We start from the raw sequence: 26,976 nt of genomic DNA on the forward strand, positions 1-26,976 counted from the left end.
CAAGCATCCTGGGACCAGTTTCGGGGTTTCACCCCTCATCAGCCAGGCTAGCTTGAATCCAGTGGCATGGGAATCAAGGGACCCACGTCTGGGCATACCCTTCCCACTTAGGGGAACAAAGCAAAAACAACAAGTGATGGACGGAATGCTGAACATTGTCAAACATTCACCCCCAGTACAGTGATCTGGGCCTAAATCCATAGTTTTTTTGCTGCCCATGCCATTCCAGTTTGGACCCAGCCATATGCAAATCAGTCTTGACCCTGTTCCCCATTGGAACAGTCCAGCCCGAACTGCTAGGCCAGGTCTTCCCTGGACTGGAAACAAGCATCCTGGGACCAGTTTTGGGGTTTCACCCCTCATCAGCCAGGCTAGCTTGAATCCAGTGGCATGGGAAGCAAGGGACCCACGTCTGGGCATACCCTTCCCACTTAGGGCGACAAAGCAAAAACAACAAGTGATGGACGGAATGCTGAACATTGTCAAACATTCACCCACAGTACAGTGATCTGGGCCTAAATCCATCGTTTTTTTGCTGCCCATGCCATTCCAGTTTGGACCCAGCCATATGCAAATCAGTCTTGACCCTGTTCCGCATGGGAACAGTCCAGCCCGAACTGCTAGGCCAGGTCTTCCCTGGACTGGAAACAAGCATCCTGGGACCAGTTTCAGAGTTTCACCCCTCATCAGCCAGGCTAGCTTGAATCCAGTGGCATGGGAATCAAGGGACCCACGTCTGGGCATACCCTTCCCACTTAGGGCGACAAAGCAAAAACAACAAGTGATGGACGGAATGCTGAACATTGTCAAACATTCACCCCCAGTACAGTGATCTGGGCCTCAATCCATCGTTTTTTTGCTGCCCATGCCATTCCAGTTTGGACCCAGCCATATGCAAATCAGTCTTGACCCTGTTCCCCATTGGAACAGTCCAGCCCGAACTGCTAGGCCAGGTCTTCCCTGGACTGGAAACAAGCATCCTGGGACCAGTTTTGGGGTTTCACCCCTCATCAGCCAGGCTAGCTTGAATCCAGTGGCATGGGAAGCATTCCGTTCATCACTTGTTGTTTTTGCTTTGTCGCCCTAAGTGGGAAGGGTATGCCCAGACGTGGGTCCCGTGCTTCCGATGCCACTGGACTCAAGCTAGCCTGGCTGATGAGGGGTGAAACCCCGAAACCGGTCCCAGGATGCTTGTTTCTGGTCCAGTGAGGACCTGGCTTGGCAGTTCGGGCTGGACTGTTCCCATGAGGAACAGGGTCAAGACTGATTTGCATATGGCTGGGTCCAAACTGGGGTGGCATGGTGAGCAAAAGAACGATGGATTAAACCCAGATCTGTTACTGGGGGTGAGTGTTTGACAATGTTCAGCATTCCGTCCATCACTTGTTGGTTTTGCTTTGTTGCCCTAAGTGGGAAGGGTATGCCCAGGCGTGGGTCCCGTGCTTCCCATGCCACTGGACTCAAGCTAGCCTGGCTGATGAGGGGTGAAACCCCGAAACCGGTCCCAGGATGCTTGTTTCCGGTCCAGTGAGGACCTGACTTGGCAGTTTGGGTTGGACTGTTCCTATGAGGAACAGGGTCAAGACTGATTTGCATATGGCTGGGTCCAAACTGGGGTGGAATGGTGAGCAAAAGAACAATGGATTAAACCCAGATCTGTGACTGGGGGTGAGTGTTTGACAATGTTCAGCATTCCGTCCATCACTTGTTGTTTTTGCTTTGTCGCCCTAAGTGGGAAGAGTATGCCCAGACGTGGGTCCCGTGCTTCCCATGCCACTGGACTCAAGCTAGCCTGGCTGATGAGGGGTGAAACCCTGAAACCGGTCCCACGATGCTTGTTTCCGGTCCAGTGAGGACCTGGCTTGGCAGTTCGGGCTGGACTGTTCCCATGAGGAACAGGGTCAAGACTGATTTGCATATGGCTGGGTCCAAACTGGGGTGGCATGGTGAGCAAAAGAACGATGGATTAAACCCAGATCTGTGACTGGGGGTGAGTGTTTGACAATGTTCAGCATTCCGTCCATCACTTGTTGTTTTTGCTTTGTCGCCCTAAGTGGGAAGGGTATGCGCAGACGTGGGTCCTGTGCTTCCCATGCCACTGGACTCAAGCTAGCCTGGCTGATGAGGGGTGAAACCCCGAAACTGGTCCCAGGATGCTTGTTTCCGGTCCAGTGAGGACCTGGCTTGGCAGTTCGGGCTGGACTGTTCCCATGAGGAACAGGGTCAAGACTGATTTGCATATGGCTGGGTCCAAACTGGGGTGGCATGGTGAACAAAAGAACAATGGATTAAATCCAGATCTGTGCCTGGGGGTGAGTGTTTGACAATGTTCAGTATTCCGTCCATCACTTGTTGTTTTTGCTTTGTCGCCCTAAGTGGGAAGGGTATGCCCAGACGTGGGTCCCGTGCTTCCCATGCCACTGGACTCAAGCTATCCTGGCTGATGAGGGGTGAAACCCCGAAACCGGTCCCACGATGCTTGTTTCCGGTCCAGTGAGGACCTGGCTTGGCAGTTCGGGTTGGACTGTTCCCATGAGGAACAGGGTCAAGACTGATTTGCATATGGCTGGGTCCAAACTGGGGTGGCATGGTGAGCAAAAGAACGATGGATTAAACCCAGATCTGTGACTGGGGGTGAGTGTTTAACAATGTTCAGCATTCCGTCCATCACTTGTTGTTTTTGCTTTGTCGCCCTAAGTGGGAAGGGTATGCCCAGACGTGGGTCCCGTGCTTCCCATGCCACTGGACTCAATCTAGCATGGCTGATGAGGGGTGAAACCCCGAAACCGGTCCCAGGATGCTTGTTTCTGGTCCAGTGAGGACCTGGCTTGGCAGTTCGGGTTGGACTGTTCCCATGAGGAACAGGGTCAAGACTGATTTGCATATGGCTGGGTCCAAACTGGGGTGGCATGGTGAACAAAAGAACAATGGATTAAACCCAGATCTGTGACTGGGGGTGAGTGTTTGACAATGTTCAGCATTCCGTCCATCACTTGTTGTTTTTGCTTTGTCGCTCTAAGTGGGAAGGGTATGCCCAGACGTGGGTCCTGTGCATCCCATGCCACTGGACTCAAGCTAGCCTGGCTGATGAGGGGTGAAACCCCGAAACCGGTCCCAGGATGCTTGTTTCCAGTCCAGTGAGGACCTGGCTTGGCAGTTCGGGCTGGACTGTTCCCATGAGGAACAGGGTCAAGACTGATTTGCATATGGCTGGGTCCAAACTGGGGTGGCATGGTGAGCAAAAGAACGATGGATTAAACCCAGATCTGTTACTGGGGGTGAGTGTTTGACAATGTTCAGCATTCCGTCCATCACTTGTTGTTTTTGCTTTGTCGCCCTAAGTGGGAAGGGTATGCCCAGACGTGGGTCCCGTGCTTCCCATGCCACTGGACTCAAGCTAGCCTGGCTGATGAGGGGTGAAACCCCGAAACCGGTCCCAGGATGCTTGTTTCAGGTCGGGCTGGACTGTTCCCCATGAGGAACATGGTCAAGACTGATTTGCATATGGCTGGGTCCAAACTGGGGTGGCATGGTGAGCAAAAGAACGATGGATTAAACCCAGATCTGTGACTGGGGGTGAGTGTTTGACAATGTTCAGCATTCCGTCCATCACTTGTTGTTTTTATACTGAGAGTACATCCATTTCAATCAGATTTTTAAAAATAATCTGAAGTCAATGAAAATGGACTACCATTCAGCCTTGGTCCACTACATTGATGACCTATTAGTTTTATCAAACACTCAAGAAGCTTGTAGAAGAGATATAATTGCCCTTTTGAACCATTTAGGAGAGAATGAACATAAAATTTCCCAGCCAAAATTTCAGTACTGTAAGAAAGATGTTTTGTAGCTATGTCATCACTTTGAAAAAGGTTTGAGGAAGGTGTTACAAGAAAGAATCTCAACAATTTTGAAAATGAATCCCTCTAAATCTCAGAAGAAAGTCATAATGTTCCTGGGAATGGTTGGCTACAGTCGTCAGTGGGCTCCAAACTTTTTCCTTTTGGCCAACTCTTCACAAGGCTGACACACAAAGATGTGCCCAATCTAGTACCATTGGATGACAACTGCAAGCATGCCTTCACAGAGCTGAGAGAAAATCTCTTTTGGTCCCTGCTCAGGGAATGCCTGATAAAAAAAAAATGTTTTTCTTTGTGCTGCTGTGCGAGGAAGGGGTGTGCTTTCTCAGTTTTGACTCAGCTGTTTGAAAATGCAAACAAACCTGTGGCTTATTTTTCTGCCACTCTTGATCCTGCGGGTTCATCATTGCCTTGTTGTCTTAAAGCTGTTGCAGCTGTGAGCGTCAGCACTGAACAGTGTGAAGGCATTGTTATGAGTCATCCACTGAAAGTTTTAGTTCCTCACTCAGTGGAGCTATTGTTAACCCGAACTACAACAAGTTTGACCCGTTATGAACACTGAGAGCTGGTTATGCAGTGTGCACAATTTCAGGTTTATTTGGTTTCAAGGAACCTGTTCTGCCTAAGTAGCTGTGTTAGTTGCTCTTACTAGAGCATGCTGTGTTCCTGAACAGCTGAAAGAGACATTTTTCACTAGTAGTCAATATGGCTTTAGAGATGTTCAAGACTTCAGTCAGTTGTAGTCCCAGAGAGGCTTTATGACCTCTTCTGAATTGCCTATCAGAAATAGGGCTACAGTTTACAACTTGTTGAATGCATTACAGTAGCCTGCTCGACTTGCAGTTGTGACGTGCTCTGCACAACGCAAGTCTATGGATTAACACTGGGAAATATGTACCCAGACGAAGTGCAAGGTATTGTGCCCTAAGCGGTACTTCCTTTAATGGAGAGTGATGTAGCAAATCAAGTGATGGGACAAGTAAAAATTTCCCATTGACTGCTGTTGATACATCGTAAGAAGTTAAGAGATTGCAGGAAGGAGTGACAGAAGAGGAACAGCAGAGTTGAATTAGAGCAGGATGTGTCAAAAGAGATGAAGATAAAATTTAGGTTTCAAGTGATGGAAGAGCTGTGTTACTAAACAGCCTCTTATCACCCATGGCTAGACATTAATCAGGACAGGCTCATAGGTCGTGATGCAATGATTAGAACTTTTAGGCACACATGGTTTAACCCCAGATTCAGACTAATAGCAGAAACTGTGTGTCAGAGATGAATCACATGCCAGCAGAAGACTGTAGGGAAACGTACAATAGTCACACTGAGTCACATAGGTAGATCAGGAGGACCATTCAACAGGATGGAGTTGGACTTTATTGAGATACCTGTATGCAATAGACTGAAATATATCTTGGTTATTGTGTGTGTTTTCTCTCGTTCGGTTGAAGCTGACCCAACTAGGAGAAATTACAGTCTCACAGTAGCAAAGCTGCTGCTTAGAGAGTTGATTACTTGGTTTGGATTCCTGACTTCTCTAGAGTGAGACCAAGGGACACACCTCAACAGTGAGGTCCTATTTTTTTATGTGCAGCATTACACGTTGAGCAAAGATACATTGTAGTTACAAACCTGAGGCTTCTGGATTGGAGGAGCAAGTTAATGGAACTCTGAAGTATAAACTGTCAAAAGTATGTTTTTGATGAGTATGCAAAGTACTACTGACCGAAAGATTTGTTTGTTGCCTCATGAAATTCTCATGCCAAATGTGTCCGTGAATGCACTTGTAAATATTACAGATGACTTGTTACTTGATTATTGCAAAGACCTGGCTGACATGGTTCATTCTGTCTCATCATCTTGGAGAAGCTACTGCACAACCGCAGCAGGAGTTTTGCCATGACCTGTGTCCAGGCAACTGGGTCATGGTTAAGAAGCAAGTGAGTAAATCCTGCTTAGAACCACATCGGAAGGAGCCCCACCAGGTAGTATTGGTCACTAGGGCAGCTGTGAAGTGTGCTGGTCTCAAATGTGCTTGTCTCCCTAACTGGGTTCCTGCAAGCCACATTCTCAAAGTTCCTGGTCCTCTAGATAATACAACAGCTGTCCCTGAAGAATCGGTTAAGGTGAGTCCGAGGGATCAGAGGGAACCAAGCTGTTGGGGATGGACAAGTGGCAAATGCAGCACAATTGTGGTCTGAGGGTGTAATGCTGTCTCCATCTTGACCTCTGACTCCATTTTGTGCTTAGCTTCAAACGTCGTCACATTGGTGGCGCAGGTATTTATCCATGCACAGCTTGTTAACGTGTTTTTGTTCTTTCTCACCTAGGACGAGAACATAACATGGGGGAGTAGTAGAGTTAAGGATGTACCAGGCTGAGAATGTTTATGGTAGAGAAGGGTACATCTCATTCTTGGAAGTACACCTTGGGATCTGGCCAGTCTCTAGGGTGTTCTTTCAACACTGACCTGGTGTGGCCTGCATTTGAACAACAACTTACTCGACGGGGGGGGGGATTCTAGAACCTTCCTCTTAAATTTGTTTGGATTATATAAGATTATATAAAATGGGGAAGGTAGACAACTGGGAGAGGAGGGAACTCATCTGGGAGTGGACGCATTGCCCAGAAAATAAATCCCACTGCAGGTGGTCTCCCTCTTGTTTCGGTTGTCCAAGGTTCCACAACCTGAAGCTGGGAGCCAAGGGCTGATGTCGGAGTCAAGGCCTATGGTGATGCATTTTTAATTCATAATTTTAGCTTGCAGTGTGCATGCATGAATACGTAGTCACTATACATATTATATTTCATTGTTTAAGTATTTCATTTTCTTTGTTTCTTTGATCACTATTATCCTCCTGCTGTGATTATTTTGAGAATTGCACGTGTGTTGCTGTATTTGAAATAAAAGCTCACGTTAATCTTTCGGTTTATGAAACCTGGGAAGAGCCCTACAAAATTCATTATTCAGACTAAGGGTGCTGCATTCTTTGCATTCCTTTCATTTTTTTCTGTGTCAGTCTGAGGCAGAGGAGAACAGAGGGATTCTGAGTAAGTCAACAGAAGTGGTTGGTACAGAAGGGTCGAAACAGAATCAGTTGGCTTCTCAAAGCTGAGACGCTGACAAAGGACCAGGGGCCAGATGTACGAAGCATTTTTCCAGTCGCAAAGGAGACGATTAGCAGAATTGGCCCCTTTGCGACTAGAAAAATGCTTTTTGGGATGTACAAAGCCCAAACTGCAATTCGGTTACTTGTTACCGAATCGCAGTTTGGATTTTGCGATTCGGTATTAGGAAGGGGCGTGTCAAGGGCGTCCTTTCATAATACCGTATCTAAATGGTATGTATGATTGTTTTGTGACCGCGAATGTGGTCGCAAAACAATCGCAGTTAGCACCAATTTCAAATTGGTGCTAACCCATTCGCAAAAGGGAAGGTGTCCCCATGGAATGCATGCAAAAACATTTTTTCAGAGCAGGAGGTCCTATGGACCACTGTCTGCTCTGAAAAAATGAAAAGAAAATTTTTCCTTTTTTTGTGTGAAATGCGGGCTGCATTTCCGAAAAAAAATACTGCTTTATTTTAAAGCAGTCACAGACATGGTGGTCTGCTGACACCAGCAGGCCACCATCCCTGTGAGTGCCACCATTCCCAATGGGGTTGCAAATTCATGAGGGAGGTAATTTGTGACCCCATTGCGAATCGCAGACAGTGTCATTGACACTGTTATACATCCGGTTTTGCGACTCGCAAATTGTGAGTCACAAAGACCTGCAGTTTGCGAGTCGCAAAACAGCATCTTCATACATGTGGCCCCAGATGTTGTACCAAGAAAAGGTGTACCAGGAGACAATGAGCCAAGGGAGCAAACTGGTCCAGCTGTCAAAGTGCCCCCAATGATTGCTGAAGAAACTGAGGATTCAAGTCAAAATGATGCTGAGGACAGAGTAACTCAGAGATCAAAAAGAAGGTGAGTACCTAGTCAGAAATACTCTGTACCTGAATGGACGCACTTTGCAGCAAATGAATGGGAGAAGGAATTTTCAACCTTTTGCTTTAACAATACGAATCTGGTTCACCATCATTGAGTTTGTGATTGCAGTGGAGCTGAACTTTGAAATCTCATTACCGCTTGATGAACAAACACATTATATTTTAGAAGTGGTTGTAAGTGGCTACGAGCTATGCATTTATTAGATAAATTCTAACATTTATTAGAGGCTTTTTGAACATTTGCTAAAGAAAACACTTGATTCTTTCTTTGTAGAAGATCAAGGAATCTTTTTGTAAATAATTGAACCTTTTAAAAAAGAGAATCTTTTTGATATTTGCTTTGCACAAAAAATAACGAAGGACTGAAAGAGACAGTTGATATTTTTGCTGTCACAATTTAATTTTATATTTTGGATTTTTTATCTTTGATTTTTGGTCTGAAATGAGAGAAATTATGGTGTTTAATGGAAGCAAAAAAAGAAAGCTTAGGTACGTATGTGTAGGATTATTAGTTTTGACAGTTATCATAATCCTATTGTTGCCTATGAGATTACGTTTACCAACACCTATTAGTTCAGGGAAGGTTAAATCCACAAATGCCCCGAGTTATGCAAGCCTGATAGAAAAACAAAAGTCTTTAGACAATGAGAAAAATGTACATACAGATGGATCTAGAGGTGATTTGTCTGCAATCTTGTATTACAAGTTACTGGATGAATATGCAGATTCCATGGAGTTTAGAGATTGTTAGGTATGCACCCAGTTGCCTCTGTCAATGAGTGAGGGAATAACTTATCATACTTTCCATTAACCTATGGAATTTCCCGTAGCCTGTTGCTAATAGTTTTATATCAGCAGGGATATTATCAATACTATTGCTCAAAATATTATCTTGTTTTCTTTCAATTGTCCCAGTGATATAACATTTGAGCAGCATTGTTAAAGTGAAAAATAATTGCATAGTGGGGCACTTCTTTAAACCTACTTAGACATTTGGTACAGTTTTTGCCCACAGAAACAACCTGACCTATATTCTTACCTAAGTACATAAGGAGTATATTGGACAAGTTGAAGACAGAAGGAGATCAATGAAAGCTAAGGTAGAAAAAGGAGTAGTTCTACAAAGTTGGAGTAAAGAAGAAGAAACCCACTCATTAGTAGGGAGTCAAGGATTCCTAGTACTACACTGGCAAGGGTAGGGACACTATGGGCCTCATTTCAACCTCAGCGGTCTTTTTTCAAGACCGCCGAGGTACTGCTGTGCTGAAGACCACCAGTGCAGGCGGTTTTCTGCGCAGCGAATCATGACTGCTGGCAGCCCTCAATCCTTTTTGGGATGGAGAGCCGCCAGCAGCCATACTGGTGGTTGGCTGGGAAGTGGAGGCTGCTCCACCTCCACCACCCCGTCAGAACACCGCCCACCGAATCCCAACCCAGGATTCGGTGTGGCGGTGTTCTGATGACGGGGATCTGGCGGCAGAGCAGCCCCCATGGATCCCGTCCCCTCCCGGAGGATCACCGGACAAGGTAAGGTGATCATTCGTTAGGGGAGATGGGTGGGGGGGTGTTGTGTGCGTGCATGGGGGTGTGCATGTGAGTATGTAGAGGGGGTGTGTGAGTGCGTGTATGCATGCAGGGGGTGTGCTGTGTGTTTTGAAAATGTGTGCAGGTCAGTCTGTTTGTATGTCTGTTTATATGTGTGCGGGTACGTGTTGTAGTGTATGTGTGCATGGAGGGGTGTGTGTATATTCATGTTGGGGGTGGGGAGGGGGTGTGTGTAAGTTAATGTTGGGGGTGGGGTGGTGAGGGGGGTCCTGCCACCTTTGGGGGTGGCAGGGTGTTGGGGGTGTGGGGGGAGGACTCAGGGGTGGGGGAGGGGGTGGAGGAGACCACTATAAGTGCCAGGGAAAGGATTCCCTGGCACTGATAGTGCCTACCGCCATGGATTTTGGGGCAGTTCCAAACCACCCGAAATCCATGGTGGCATGCAGGGTCCTGATACCGCCGGTGGTCGGCGTGGAGAAGTGGCGGATGACCATGGCGGTAATCACCATGGTCATAATTCCATTTGTTTTCTGCCGGCCTGTTGGCGGTATTACTGCCACTTCTCCCCCACCCGCCAGGGTCGTAAGGAGGGCCTAGGTGTATATAGATCTAAAATGAAAACTGGCACGATATTTGTAGGAACTAGGGAATGTGGACAAGCACTTTGGATTAAAAATCTTTGGACCTTTATGTTAAATGGTCAAGACCCTGCCACACCAGGTGTTTCTTTCCCAAAGGTAGGTATGGTACTTGTTATGTTGTAGTAGTCTTTATCATGTGGAGCATTTCAGTGATCCTGTTTCAGGTGAGAAGTCAAACACCAGAGATAAGAGAGGTGCTAGTGCTTCAGAGACAGTAGTTGATATTTTCAGTGCCATAATTCGAACAGTGGGTTTAATCTTGAATGATCACAAAATAAGAAAGTTATTGATTATAGCAGATAAGCTTTCTACTGATACAGCTGGGGCCTTCTTGTTAGTAGACACAGAAATAATTGCCGTAAGATCAATAATTTGACAAAATCAACTTGTATTAGACATCCTTCTCGAAAAAGAGAGCGAAGTTCGCAAGAATGATATAAATTCAACAGTGCTGCACACATATCCCTGACAATAGTAAAGAGCTGAAGAAGTATATTTTGAACATGAACGATTTGAAAAAAGACTTGAAGGAGTTAGAATCAACAGGTGCCTGGAAAGCAATAAGTAGTGGTTTATCAGCCACTAGGAAGTGGTTTAGTAGCGTCAGTAAAGGGCTTGCTGGAAATATTCTGAGACCAATACTTTTAGTTGCCTTGAGTATCTTAGATTAATTTGGTCTATACCTATTGTAGAAGAAACTGAAAGAAGAAAGAGCAAGGAGAGGAAAAGGAGGAGTTTGAGATGGAGACTAGACAGTGCATATATTATAGTGACATTAAGCAGTGAGGAGTCTAGAAGATCTTACCTTTAACAACCTCTGACATTTTGAGCTGGGTCACTGAAAATGAGAGGTTGAAGTTTGATGTGATGGCCTGATTTGCCATCAGAGGGGGGATTGATGTAGCAGAAATGTTAGTACTGCCCCTGACTCACGTTCATCCTCTATCCATCACAATCTATGCATTATGTTAATCAAAGTATTGATAGTTTTAATGTAAATTGGTACACTGAAAAGCCATATTAATATCTATTCACTAGAGGTCATTAGATAAAAGTGTTGTGGGATAGCCTTTAAACTTCATGTTTAACAAATGAATTCATTTTTATTTTACATTTCATGACGTTAACAGTCTGCACTAAATTGATAAGAGATTTATGTGGAGAAATGTTTCAAGTGTCACATGCGCATGTAGAAGATTGTAGCTCTGAACCATAGTTACATGATTGGGTTAACAGAGCCTTATCATTTATAAACCTACTGTAACATGAACACTGGCAAAGTGTATTAATACTACATTCATATACTGAATGGTGTATGTGTATTGATTGCATAAATTAATGTGTTGTTTTAGTTCACTTTGCTTAGCCCACTTGAGGCCTACAAGTCCCTGTTTTCTGACTGTACAGAAAATGTTTAATCATTCTTTCTAGCATGAACTTTTCTTTCAGACTTCATTCCTTTGAGATGCTAGCTTGGTAATAGATCATCTATTGCTTTACATATAGGGCCTGATTTAGATTTCCACAGAGGGGCTACTCTGACACAACAGTGATGGATATCTTGTTCACCGAAATCGAAATCCCACAGGAAACAACGGGATTTAGATTTCGATGGACGGGATATCTGTCACTACTGTGACACAGTAACCCCCCTCAGCTGAAATCTAAATCAGGTCCATAGTGAGCCTGAGAAACTAACCTTGAGCCCATTGCATTCAGGATCTGTGGAATGAGGTATGTATACAAATGTTTCAACCCACACGAAAGAGCAAAGATGGATGCCTTTTCTCTTGATGGACTTGGGAACTTTTACTAATGTTGCAGTGTATGTTGCACGACTGCCTTTCATTGAACAACTACACCTTTTGCATCATGTGGAGTGATGGATGGACGAATCATCCTGCCCCTTGAACTTCAATATATCATTCCCCAGCTGGACTTTGGTCAGAGACCTTTCCCGCCCTTCCCTGCGTGCTTAAACCCTTGGACTCTAAGAGGTACAGTCCTCTCTACCCTTAACTCTTTGAAATGCTTTGCTTAGTCTTTTTTCCTTTTTGCCCACATGTGTTTAATCCAGCATGTTAACATGGATTTGCTACTTCACAGGGTTACCCTTTATTCAGGTTATTAAATGACAGAACTTAAACTGCTAAATGATTAACAGAAATAGACAGTGTTTGTTTCCTCCTTTTCAAATGTTCTTATTGCTATTATGTGTAGCATTGATTGAGTGTCTAGTTTTTCTGATGTTAGTTTGTTTGAACATCTTTATGTTTGGACAGCCTATCATGATTCTGTACCTTTACAGTCTTGTTTTGAGTATTATTTACATTTTTCTGAGCTTTAATCTGTATTGACAATCCTTGGACTTAACATCAGACTGGAGCTTTCCTTGTGTAGCTACATTGGTCATACTGTCATTCTAAATTGATTTCTTGTGAAGGTGTGAGGCTCTTGTCTCCACACCCTTATGCTTGGTAAAAAGATCTATTGGGCCACATCCAAGCATAGTCCGGAGAAGGGACCTGCTAGAGCAAATCAAAACACTGCATAGCTGACATGCCAACATTTGCTCCATTAGAGTGACTACATGCCTCCAGGTCACTCCAGACATTGTATCCAGCCCTGAAGGTTTCACTTGCGCCCTAAGGTAACTCTAACTCACGCCCATGCTATGCACAATTTTCTTATCAATAATGTTATTGCAAACGTTACAGTGATATCAAAGATGCCATACAAGATCTCATCAATGACATAATATAGGTGTAATTAGCTGTGCATGGCAAAGGTGGGAGTTATGATTACCTTAGGGTGCGAGTAAGAGTTACTTGAAGGAGTTCTAACTATAATTGCTGAATTTATATGGTTTTGTACAAGTAAATTCAGAACCTAATATAACGTCCCTGTAACTTTCGTTTTTTTCTGTGAATTTCTACTTTTTTTAACGTAAAGTAATTTTAATTGCTATTAAGGGTGGGTGATGAACTCTGCTCCGCTCACTGAGTTTTTCAGAGTTTTTCCCACTGCACACTCTACTTAGAGCAGGGAGTTCTGAAAAACTCTGCATAGCAGAGTTTTTTTCCCTCATTTGTGCTAGCCAACGTTAAATTGGTGAAGAGAGTGAGGAAAATCTTACTCACACCACCTACCAGCAAGATTTCTCAATGGGAGTGGTCACAGACGGTCGCTTCTGCTTGCGCTGAGAAACCTTCCATTCACATTTAAAAATGTGCTGCTCTAGTAGAAAATCTACTCAAGTGGCAGAAAAGAAGCAGCGCCCTTTTGCGAGGTGGTGTAATTTGTGCTGATTTTTCAGCACAGGGCAAACACCCGGCGCTTAAAATCAGCGTGAACGGCATGACCTAAGGTACTCTGCCACTTGCAGAACTCCGCGTAGCGCGGCAGAGTTTTTTGGTCACTTTGCAGAGTTCTGCATAGTGGAAATCCACCCAGACCTAATTACTACATATTATTCCAAACCCCACCATGCACGGCCTTTGGTCGTGGGCAGCAAGGTTTGGAAACAAGGCCTGGCCTCGCAGCCAGACCTTTGCAGCCAAGCCCTATTAACCAACTAACCTCGTGCCACGCATGGCCTGTGACCATACGCAGCGTAGTTTGGCCACAGGGCCTGTCTCTGTCAGTGGATGTGTGAGTGGGTGTGTGAGTGTCTTAGTGGGTCTGAAAGTGGGGGTGTGAGTCTATGAGTGAGTCTGTGAGTGGGTGCATGAATGTCTGAGTGGGCGCCTGAACCTCGGAGTAGATGTATGTGTAAATGAATTAGTGTATGAGTGAGTCTGTGGTTTTTCTTTCAAATTTTTCCATAATCGCAAACATTTGGCGAATAATTCGCAGAAATTCATGAAAATTTGTGAATTTTCATGAATATCACGTGCCGTGATGCAAAATTGTATTACATCTATAATTTGCCCCTAAAGCACACCTATATCACACCCATGGGGTCAGGGTACCTTTACCTTGACCCCTTATGCCACTTTCAATTTGAATTTTCCCCCCCGGGGACCGTGTCCCGTGAAATAAAATGGTGGCTGCAACTTTCTAGTCAGGTCGCAGTCAGCCAATTGAAAAGCTTCTTTTCACAAGCGTATTCATGAAAATTTGTGAATTTCGCAAATTATTTGCAGCCAGAGATGTATAAATGTATTTGCCCTTAAATATCTCCTAAACCACTGAACGGATATACACCAAATAACAAAAAGCCCAATCTGCGTACCAGCAGCTAGCTTTCTGCCAAATTTGCAGTAATTCCGTCCAGTGGTTCGGGATGTAGAAGTGTTGACAGATCCTATGGGAATTAATATGGGAAATGCAACATTTTTTTAACCCTATTGTTCTCGGCCCCCGCTTGACTGATCACCCTGAAACTTCCCGTGTGCAGCAAGAATCACCGGGCCACATTTTTTGAGAACATTTTGTGAAGCTTTGTCAATCAGTGCCAAAGATATAGGCAAGTCAAAAAACACTTTTTCTATGGAAGCATGGTCCTAACTATAACTATCTACTGGCGACGGCCAATTGGTAATTTAATCAATCAATCACAGAGTCTTATATAGACCAAACTAATCACCTTGGGGGGGGTCTCTCTGCGCTGAGGGGGTGCTGCAGGCCTCATCTGGCTGGTGCTGGCAGTCAAAGAGCAGGTCTTGAGCTGCTTCCTGAAGTCCTTCAGGGAAGGGGACGTGTGCTGGTGGAGGTAGTTCCAGGATCTGGTAGTGAGGTGATAGAAGAGGCAACCTCTGTAGCATTCGCGGTGGATGCGGGGGACTTTGGCCAGGGCGAGAGAAGCTAAACAAAGGGTGGTTGGTTGATGAAAAGTGGGGCAGTTGTTGATGTAGGTGGGTCCATTATTGTGGAATGTCTTGTACACATGCTTGAGGAGCCTGAAGAGGAATCTTTGCTGGATGGGGAGCCAGTAAAGGGCCTTGAGGGGGAGGATGATGCTGATTCTTCTGGGGCGGCCGAGTCTTACATCTGCATTATGGATGGTCTGGAGTGGGTTCATGAGTTGTTTTGTAGTTTTGGCACAGAGCATGTTGCCATAGTCGAGTCAGCTGGAGATGAGTGCTTGGGTGACGGTTTTCCTGTTAGAGATTGGGATCGATTAGAAGATTTTGCAGTGCAGAGCTTGTAGAGGATGTGGAAGCAGGCAGAAGAGACAGTGTTGATCTGTTGCTTCATGGTCATATATATACGTGTTAGCGTGTCGGTCCTTAACAAGTAAACTTAGAAGGGGACGCATATAGGTCGATGAACCTTTTGACCCATTTAAGATGTTCTTACCATAGCTCCATAACAGAAACAATAATCAATACGCAATAATCAATAATCAATAGTCAAATCAATAAGCAATGGAGTCAGTAATTGTCATCCACCATGACTTTTCAGCCATGAATAGCCACACCTTTAGTAAAAGTTTAGTAAGTTAATTTCCCTTACATTAACAATGCTAAAGTCATGTAGATTAATCTCAAAACCAAATGAAACACATATAAAAACATTATTGATTGACCAAAGCGACGGAAGAAACGCAATGTAATCAAGGCTTGAATCACAGCACATTCTAAAGCAATGGTGCAAATCAATAGCAGAGTCAGCTGCAATAAGGATATGGCATACATAAGATTTCAGCAAGATAATTTGTCAAAACATTAGTCCCTGTAATTTATCAGTCGTCATGTGAATACCCTCATCTAACCCAGATTAGCATCAGCATGTCGGGCTTCATGCAAAACAATTTAGAACACAAATTTTGAAAACATCTAGCTATGGGTCAATCAAAACAGCGCAGTTGGTACCTAGAAAGAAAAGGCATAAAAATGCAATTTAGTCACATTGTCATATCTACCTATCCACGGTATGGGTCAGCAAGCAGAATCAGTCTTTGTCCTCTGGTCATCAGTCAATCAGCAAAGTATCAGGCTCTCAGTCAGAGAGTATGAGCCCAATGACAGAATCTCGAGTCTCTTCTTCTCACAATATTGCACCTCATAATGGGGTAAGATCTGAATAAGGTCTGTCCTCAATAATTGTCTGCCTAAAATCTGAATAATTTTCTTCTGTCGCATTGTTATATCAAAGTCACCTAAACTATCCCCTAATTCCTTATTGGTCAACTAATCGTATGTTTTCACTCTACCAATAATTTCTCTATACCAAATCTATGAATTCTAATATTTCTCTCTTCACACGACATTGATTGGTCTGCTTTACGATGTCCTCATCATCTGGCTCGTCAGGTATCTAATTTTTTGCATCTTTGTATCCAGTGTCTTCATTGTTTGCCTGGGAAAGAACTTTTCACACATATTACACATAGCTTGTTACATTTTAAGGACACTGTCTCCGGTTAGTTGGTTCTCATGGAAAGCTTCTGCTAAGCACTTTCGACAAGACAATGAACATTTCACAGTTAGTTCACTCTGCCTGCATTTTTATTAAATGCTAAGAAATACAGCTTCTGCATGAGGCCTTAAAACTAGGCCAAGACGCTCACTAAGTTAAGGCCTTCAATTTATAAACTAAAGCATACTTCATAACCCTCAATATGACATATTACTACATTAATCTAATACATTTTCAATATTTCATAGGTGTTAATCATCAATTAGTACATTTCGTGAACACTGTAGGCCATTCTTCGAGGTCACATTTTCAAACATGTGCATTATTTTTCTAAATTATTTTATTTTCTACATAGTGCAATTATTGAAATACATAAACATTCATTAATAATCTCTAAGACATCTGCTATTTTATTGTTTTTGATGTTTATGTTTTTCACAGCCTTGAGGAAGAAGGTGTTCCTCCAAACAAGTATTAGCTGTACATGTGAAATTCCTTTTGAAAAGATAACGAATGAAGCATTTGTAGATCTTAATTCCCATCAATAAAAGTTTTGATTGGTTTTGATTGGAACTACGCAGCAAGACCTCCTTTTGGTTATAAAAGTTGTGAGTCACCTGCATAGCTTGAAATCTTGAATAATCATAGAAAGTGGTACTTGAAAAAAACAAATGTTTCTGTGTCCAGCTTTAGTGGTCACTATTTTGTGAAGTTATAAGGGCTCCTTTCCAAACAGATATATGTTGATAAGTCAGCAGAGTTTGAACTGTAAATGATGGAAGTGAGGGCCATGGAAGCCTTCCTAAGAAAGTTGGATAGGGTTTCTAATTGCTGCTCGGATTTACGAACCTTCAACTGTGACTCATTTTCAGACAGAATAGAATGGAGTGCAGTTGTGGCTGATGATTTTTAAAAGATGTAGGTTGCAGCGCCCGTTCGGAAATGCAGGGAGCAAGTAAGCGAAGTGAGCAAGCCAAATTTTCTTGGGAGGGTCTCTCACCAGGGAAATACTGGAAAAATGGGGCACTGAATTTTCCGAAAAGCCACAGGTTCTCAATGGACACTCTTAAGATATATCGGTATTTTCACAGTGTAGCAAGCAGGCCTGACCATCTGATGGATTTTTACGGATTCATGTTCCTCTATGAGACTTAAAATAAGTCGACAGAATTATGCACTTTTGCGGGCAATAACCATAAAAAATGTATAAACTTATGGGTGAACAGGCATGAGCTAACATATTAAATAGCGTTAATCTATCCTTTTATATTTCACGCTTTTTCATTTTTCCATTCTATATAAATTTGCACATATCATGACTGGCAATCTCCTTGGAAGGAGCATAGAGGAAAAATAATTCCACAAATCTTGCAATCAGGATCCACTCGCTATTAGAATTTTTGGTTGTCACCCGCCTAACTTCCCCATCACTCCAAGGGACTCTGAAGCTGTGGAGCATTCATTTCTCCACACAGCTTAAGAGACCATTGCAGTGATAGGAGGAAAATACAAACTATGTGTGTCTGATTGGTCAGCTCATCATACATCCATAGTTTGCATGAGTTTAATTTGCTGACCAAAGCTGAAAACACATCTAAACCTTCTCTACCAGGGATCTGTGCATGAGTACTGCAAAGACTCGTTACTGCTACCACCATATTGACAGAACAGGTTCCAGTCAGCTCCCGGACTTTTCATCACATTGTATGCGCCCTATCACTTTCATAGATCACCGGAATACATTGGAGCACAGTACTAGAGACTGATAAGTAGAAGAGAGGAACGGATGTATATTTCTAAGCTGACAAAGAATGAATACGTCATATTTGCCCATCATCATAAGCTCAGACAAAACGCAGTTCCTCAATTGCTCTGCTTTACTCAAAACACGCAAGAGAATCAACCATTTTTCAATCATCTTGGATTTTCCGACTGAGACACCTTGTTCCACTGCATCCATGGAGGGAAGCCTTGAATCAAAATGTAATAAACGTTTGCCAGATCTTTGGCTGCGGGACTTATGAGATGCTGACAAAGAAGGAATGTCGTTAAGCCTGCTGTGTTAGGGGCACTTTGGAGAAAGTCATCAGCTCCAATCCAGTGCTTGCAGGTCGGTAGGAGAAATAGAAAGGTCACTGACTGCGCCGAACCATAGACTATGAATAGAGCACTGCCGTTTTGTGTAAACATTTCCTCATGGTGGATATATACTCCATTTTCATACCCTCTTTGTGTTGATGATGGAATAACCCACGGATTGAATTGCTAATTCAATGCTGGAGGACAGTAATCGTGCGGAGAAGACAGGAGGGGAAGACCTGAATATCAGGGTCAATCATAGTTCACAAAATGTCACCCTCCTCCACTTCTCCCTAGATGTTGCAGAAAAAAAGGATTCCTATCCAGAAGTCAGCACAGTAAGCATTACCATTGGCCACTTGCTGCTTTACAGAGGATGTGAATTGATCTGCTAGTGATGATAATTAAAGCAGCATCAGTGGTGCCTGTCATAATTTGCACAATTCTTACATCTGTGATCTGCCAGTCTCGGGCACCACCTGGTTTCTTGCTGGTTCTGGATTGGCCAAGGTAAGGGTGACCCTTTCCAGTAGCCACGGTGCTGCTGACAGTATAACGCCAAGCAGGCCATAACCTCCAGAAGGAGTCCAAAGGAGAAAAAAAATAATATTGTGAAAAAAAACTGAGATCACAGGAACTCCTGACAAGAGGCAAAAGGAAAACAGAAAAACACAAGAAAAATCAGGAACAACAAACCTGCAGGCAAAAACAGAAGAGGTCCCAATCACCGGACACAGGAGCGAGGAGCACCACCAAGACGGAAGTGCTTGCAACGCAAGGAACAGAAGACCTTCTGTGCTTATATACTGACATACAGGAAGTGGCATGCAGGAAGAGCTAAAGACACCATCTTGGATTGGCAAAAGCCACATACAGGTGAATGGAAAAATTGCCATAGCAGAAAAGGTGGTGAGCAATGCATGCCGGAAAGGAAACACAGATACCTGGCAAGAAGAAGATATGGCCAATGAAGGAGAAAAAAGAAAAAGAAAAAGAAAAGAAGTCAAAAGAAATCCAGAAAGCAGGTGAGTAAAACTATGGGGGCCGTGAATTAGTGCAGCATGAACCAGAGTCCAAGAAAGGACTTTTAGACCACGCCGCTGCCCAAAAAGCAGGTTGCAACCCAAAAAGCGGCTAAAGTATAGATGGGCTTTTAAGATGTTGTATGTAGGAGTAAAGATAGTGTTAAAGTCAAGTACCTATTGGACCTTTTTAACCTAGTTCTTGCTAAAAGATGTTCAGTCTCTTTTCACAGTTTTGTAAGAAGAGGGTGATTGCCCATCCCTATAGAACTTGATCAAACAGAGCTGTTTTGTGGTGTGCTAAAGGTTCTTAGCTTTAGCAACGAAGAACAGCAATTGCTGCAAGTATGCACTAATAGGCATGGGACTGACTTAATGCAAAAAAAAATAAACATCTAAATAGAAGTGTTTTGGTCATTAACTACACAAGGTGGTCAAAAGTTTTTATGGCAAAACCAAACTGACATCATATAGGTTTTCATCAGCTAATCAGCAATCTGTAGCCTTCAGCTCCTGACCATGGGCAAACCGCTAGAAGATTGTATTTAAGCTTGTCCAGGACCAACAAAGCCTTTCAATTGTTCACATCAAGGTACTTTGTCACTATAGCAGTGGCATAGAAGGCCTTAATGGATGCTCGAATAAGCAAGAGCTTCTAGGAGGTATAGGAAACCCCAGTATGTGATCAGTGTGTCAAGAAAATACTGTGAGTTTTTGCAATTAATTTTCTTCCCTGCAAGAAACCAGTGATGGTTTAAACACTTTGCCAAGAACATTTGATCAAACAAAGGAGGTAAAATAGTAAATTTGTAAAGAAATGAGGAACAACACTTATCCCCGACTTTGTAATGGAGTGTGTTTTAGCTCATGTTGATCAGCTTTGGAAGGTTTCTGTCAGGTGCTGAATCTAAAGAGGATGAGATAGTGGGTTTAACATTTTTGCTCCACAAAGGTTTCTTTCCCCGTTCTTTCAGGGGAATGTTGTATTATTATGAAAGCAAGAAGCTAACTGTGACGTGCCTTCCAATGGCTGTACTGGTTGGTTATTGACTAGCTTGTAGACAAGTAAGAGGTTCTGTGTGGTTGGTTCTTAACAGTCCTCTTCAGTTGTGCCATGTTAGACATGTCATCCTTAGGGTGGTATTCCCTCAAACTCCTGTTTTTGTAGCATTCGTTTTAGTTGATCTTAAGACTCTGTGCACTTTACTACTGCTAACCAGGTCTAAAGTGATTGTGTTTACTCATTTAAACAATGTGATTGTCCCATACACCCAATTGTAATTTACCTGCAAGTCCCCAGTAAAGTGGTACTACATGCAGCATACTGAATTCAAGACTATAGCGGGCTCAGAATCCATCTTCGTCGGCATCAGCTTAAGATGTGGACCCAATTTCCCATGACCACAGAACCGCACTTGGTGCTTTTTCCTTCTTAGGCTTTGGTTACTACAAAATCTTTAGAACTGCATATTTCTGGTTCTACTAATTGGATTTTCATTGTATCCTTCTCAAATGATTTACTAAATTTTAATCTATTTTTCTAAATTGGTGTGAGACTTTTTTGTGTTGTGTTTTAGGTTTATTACTGCATGAAGTGGTGCATATTTACCTTGTAAATTGCCTCCAAGTTTAGCCTGACTGCTTTTGTGCTAAACTACCAGAGGGTTAAGCAGAGGTTAATTTGGGGTTTGCTTGTGTTTCACCTTGACATGAATTGTGGTTGCTGCTTAAATAGGGTTTCACCACCCTCAACTAGTGTTGTAATGGAAACGTCCTCAGAATGGTGAGAGATGTGTATCTCTGCCCTGAGTGCCCAAATGTGTTGTTGTCTGGATCCCCAATGCTGATTTTTTTCTCATAGGTGCGTGCTTGTTGGATTGGAAGGGATGCCACAAGCACTACCCTCAGAGTGGTGGAAGGCTATTGCCTTCACCAGGAGTCAAACAGCACAAGCCTGGTGGTGGCAGCATACCGTATAGCGATCAGTTTTAGTGAAGAGGTCCTTTTTACCCTGTGACACTGAAGTGAGGCCTACTGGCTCAATCAACTATTTAAAAGTTCAGCTGCTGTGTGCTTGACTCACCCCTGGCCTACAGTTGATTGATATGGAAGTGCACGCTTGGTGGAAGCACATGTGTGCTCGCAAGAAATACACTGCACAGAAAGTGAAGTGTGGTACAATGAGCACATGGTAAAAGTGTATGCTGGAAGTTTGTGTTTTTAAAATAGCACACTCTGGTACAGTACAGAGAGACTGCCGTACTGAACAGCGTGCTCAGAATGAGCGCATTTGCACCATGTGGGAGTGCTGGTTGTAGTGTAATACATGAGGATAACAGCACTAGGCATTGTGTAAGTATGTGATGTGGATGTACACAAGAAGTGCCTGAACTGGTACATTACATGGAGAATCTTGGGTTCTATTTCGGAAAGCCCACGCCTACTTGGTGAAAACATGAGGAGGAGAGGAATTCCCCAAGACAGCTTTGTGTATTTCTAAATTCCTGTAAGCTGTGTGGGACAAGTACTAGATGAGGAGAGTGCAAGGTACTCTCTGTGCATTTGAAAGGACTCTCTGATTCAGTGAGAGATCACAAGGAATGGGCCTGAACTCATCTCAGGAAGGGGGAGATGAGGTTAATAAGGAAATCATGAAGAGTACAGCTAAGGGATCAGGATTAACCTTTTGATGCACATATCACTGTGGCTGACATACATGTGTGAACTCTAGTCACTCCCATGAATCTTTTTGTGGGTTTATCACTTTTGAAGTCCTGCCTGCTCTGACAGACATCCTTTGGGAGGAACAAGAAAGGGGAGAGATGTTCATTTCAAAGAAGCAGAATCCCAACATAAAAGATCCAGACACTACATCACATTATGGGGGTCATCACAACCCTGGCGGACAGTGTTAAAGCTGCGGAAATACCGCAAACAGGCCAGCGGACTAAAAAAGGGAATTATGACCCTGGCGGAAACCGACAACTAAGACAGCCACTTTAACACATCGCCGCCACGGCGGTACAGATAAGCAGCGCGGCGGTTACCGCAAACAGACAGGCGGGAGACAATGTACCGCCCACAGTATTACAACCCGCCAATCCGCCACCTTTTCCGGGGCAGGTTCACCGTGGATAAAAACACGGCGGAAACAGCTTTTGCTATGGGAAAACGCTCACCTGAACACATCCCACGAGGAAGGAGGACTCCATGGACCCGGAACTCCAAATACTCCCTGCCCTTGTCTTTCTGCTCCTCTACGAACACCAGCTACGTAGGCGCAGAAGACACCGGTGAGTACTGCACCTACGACACGGGGGAGGGGAGAGGCAAAAGTTAGGGGGACACACACCAAACACCCCCAACCCCACCCTTGCATATCACAAATACACACCAATGCATTCACAAAAATCACAGTAACAACCCACAATCCCCCCGGAAGAATGAAAAGACAATGCGAAATTCGGTCAAACATTATAATGTGCAAATATACATGTCATATAAAAATATGCAGATATACATTTGAAAATCACTCATAATTATATACAATACGAGAAGTAGTGCAGATATGTACACAACAATGTCCGTGCACCAACAGTCCAAAAATGCATGGGCGAGGCCCACAAACGACACCTGACCACAATCGGGGAGAACACTGCTGGGGCATCAGATAGAAATACTACAGGCACCTCAGGGGGAAGGGAAGGGGGGGCACCTCAGCCAGATGAATGCGAAGCCAGATCCATGACGGGGCTCCATGCCCATTGATGTATCCTGGGGAGTGCAAAGCCACAGTCTCACAAGTCTCTACAGTGGGTGGCTTGCCCACTGTTCCATCCTGGGGAGTGCAAAGCCACAGTCTCTCAAGTCTCTACAGTGGGTGGGTTGCCCACTGTGCCATCCTGGGGAGTGCAAAGCCACAGTCTCTCAAGTCTCTACAGTGGGTGGGTTGCCCACTGTGCCATCCTGGGGAGTGCAAAGCCACAGTCTCTCAAGTCTCTACAGTGGGTGGGTTGCCCACTGTGCCATCCTGGGGAGTGCAAAGCCACAGTCTCTCAAGTAGATGCAGTTCTCTACTGGTACTGGGTGGGACTGGTGCCCATACTGGATGAGTCTCCCTGAGAAAGTTCATGTCCTGTCACTGTCCCAGCTGCACATGGGATAAGGATGCCTGATGTGGCGCCCTTTTCATTCCTAAACGGTGCTTGCCATGTTCAGCGGTCTTCACCATGGCGGTCTTTGCCCTGTTCAGCGGTGCTTTGACATGGCGGTTCAGGACTGTTCAGCGGTGCTTTGCCATGGCGGTCTTGGCCCTGTTCAGCGGTGCTTTGCCATGGCGGTTCTGGACTGTTCAGCGGTGCTTTGCTGTGGCGGTTCTGGACTGTTCAGCGGTGCTTTGCCATGGCGGTCTTTGCCCTGTTCAGCGATCTTCACCATGGCGGTCTTTGCCCTGTTCAGCGGTGCTTTGCCATGGCGGTCTTTGCCCTGTTCAGCGGTGCTTTGCCATGGCGGTCTTTGCCCTGTTCAGCGGTGCTTTGACATGGTGGTTCAGGACTGTTCAGCGGTGCTTTGACATTGCGGTTCAGGACTGTTCAGCGATCTTCACCATGGCGGTCTTTGCCCTGTTCAGCGGTGCTTTGCCATGGCGGTCTTTGCCCTGTTCAGCGGTGCTTTGACATGGTGGTTCAGGACTGTTCACCGGTGCTTTGACATTGCGGTTCAGGATTGTTCAGCGGTGCTTTGCCATGGCGGTCTTTGCCCTGTTCAGCGGTGCTTTGCTATGGCGGTCTTTGCCCTGTTCAGCGGTGCTTTGACATGGCGGTTCAGGACTGTTCAGCGGTGCTTTGCCATGGCGGTCTTTGCCCTGTTCAGCGGTGCTTTGCCATGGCTGTTCTGGACTGTTCAGCTGTGCTTTGCCATGGCGGTTCTGGGCTGTTCAGCGTTGCTTTGCCATGGCGGTTCTGATACTGACATTGGTGTGTGGCATAACGATCTCTACACTGGGCATTGGTGTGTGGCATGACGTTCCATCATTGCCCAGCAGGGCTGTGGCAGCCGGGGCCCTCCAGGGCACTGACTCCGGCGGTGGTCTCTGGACCAGTGACGATACTTGAGCCCTCCTGGGCTGTGACTCTGGTGATGGTCTCTGGACCAGTGACGATACTTGAGCCCTCCTGGGCTGTGACTCTGGCGGTGGTCTCAAGACCAGTGATAATACTTGAGCCCTCCTGGGCTGTGACTCTGGCGGTGGTCTCTGGACCAGTGACGATACTTGAGCCCTCCTGGGCTGTGACTCTGGCGGTGGTCTCTGGACCAGTGACGATACTTGAGCCCTCCTGGGCTGCGACTCTGGCGGTGGTCTCTGGACCAGTGACAACGGTGCTGGCGGTTGTGTCTGGACCGCCGGAAATGATGGCGCACTTCTCCGCCGTGACACTCACAACAGGCTGGCAAGACTTCCTCTGGACCTTCCCCACCTTTGGTGGAGTCACAGCTGACTCACCAATCCCCTTCGAACCCATGTCAGTTGTTGTCCCACCAGGAGTCTTAACACGGTCCCGTCGTCCACTCTCCAATTTTAGAGCCTTTCCAGGGGGCGGGCTGCCAGTGCCTTGGCTCCGGGTCCTACTGCCTGCCCTAGTGGCCGGTGCACTCCACAATCCCGAAACACGCACCACTAGTATTGGAGGCTTTTTGGCTGAGGCGCTACGACGGGACTGATGAATTGGAGGGGGTGGGGCGAGGGGGCAAAAAGGTCAAATTTACAGAGGGACAGTTTCTGACGAACACTGGGATGGGTAGCTGGAGGGGGTCTGGGAGTGGAGGAAGAGGAGGTGGTTGTCGGAGGTGTTACTTTAGCTGTTTTGGGTGCAGGTACAGGAGGCTGTCGTGAGGTGGATGGATGTTGGGTGAGTGATTGCCGGCGTTTGTGTACTTTGGGAGGGGGTGTCACAGACACACTGGGAGAGGACACAGGGGATGTGTAAATGGCAGTGGAGGTGGTGAGTGCAGGTGAGCGGCTTGTGGTGCTGGGTGTCCTGGTGCGATTCCTGGTGCCTGTAGAAGTGGTGCATGCAGGTGTGTGTGTGTAGACGAGACTGGGAGGTAGGAGGGAGAAGAGGAGGAGGGGGACACAGTGGAGACAGTGGATGTTGCTGTGTCTGTATGGGTGTGATGCTTGTGTGAGTGCCTGTGGGATGTGTGGTGCCTATGTTTGCTTGAGCTACTTTTGGGTGTTGACTTGTGTGCATGCTGGTCTGTAGGTGTGCTTGGGATGGGCTGGGGTACAGGGGATTGGGTCTGGGTGGAGGAAGTTGGAGGGGGGAGGCTAGACACAGGGACAATGGCTGCCATCAGTGCTGAGGCCAGAGATTGCAGGGTTCGCTGAAGGACAGCCTGACCAGAATGAATGCCCTCCAGGAATGCATTACCGTGTTGCAACTCTCGTTCTACACCCTGGATGGCATTCACAATGGTAGACTGCCCAACAGTAAGGGACCTGAGGAGGTCAATGGCCTCCTCACTGAGGGCAGCAGGGGTGACTGGGGCAGGGCCTCAGGTGCCTGGGGCAAAGGTGATGCCCACCCTCCTGGGTGAGCGGGCACCGGGGGAACGCTGAGGGGCTGCTGGGAGGGCGGTGCTGGTAGGGGAGGTGGCGGCTGTACCTGTAGAAGTGGGGCGCACAGATGGTGCCACCACCACAGGGGAGCTCCCATCGCCGGACGAGTCCGTGTCGTTGGTTGGTGATCCGGTGGCCGACGTGAAGCTCCCCTCGCCCTCCGTCCCACTGGTGCATTCAGAGTCTGTGGTGTGGCCCTCCATGGCCATGTGGGATGCAGCTCCCTCATGCTCCGGTGCCACTGTACCTCCGCCTGTTGATGCTGATGTACAAAAGGACAGGGAGAGCAGAAAAAGGGGGGGAGACAGAAGAAAGAGAGTTTTAGTGCATGGCATTCCGCTACCGTTGGCGGACAAGACAGACGCAGCAGCCCCCTGCATTACGCTGTGCTCCTGCACTCTACACACGCAATTTCTGGGTTATGGCCTACATGGCAATGGTGGATATCTGCACACATGGATGCCACAGGGGCAACTATACCTCGACTTGGCACTCTGCTGAGGTGGGGTTGAGTGCCACATGGCCTACATTACGGAGGGGCCTTGCCTACCTAACTCGCCCTGGCCTAGGTACACCCACATCCCACCTCCCCCACCCAGACACCTCCACTGCACGCAAAGTCCACAGAATGAGGTTGTACTCACCCCATTGTGTCTGCTGTGATGTCCTCAAGCGCCCATCCAACTCCCGGTAGGCCACCGCCAGGATCCGGAAAATCAGGGGGGTCATGGTGCGACGGGCACCCCTCCCACGTTGGGAGGCCATCCCCAGATGAGCCTCCGCCGTCTTCATGCTGCAGCGGCAAATGTCCTCCCATCTCTTACGGCAGTGGGTGCCCCGTCTCTGGTGGGCCCCC

Source organism: Pleurodeles waltl, chromosome 1_2 (genome assembly GCF_031143425.1).
Source record: "Pleurodeles waltl isolate 20211129_DDA chromosome 1_2, aPleWal1.hap1.20221129, whole genome shotgun sequence".
In the NCBI taxonomy this organism is placed as follows: Eukaryota; Metazoa; Chordata; class Amphibia; order Caudata; family Salamandridae; genus Pleurodeles; species Pleurodeles waltl.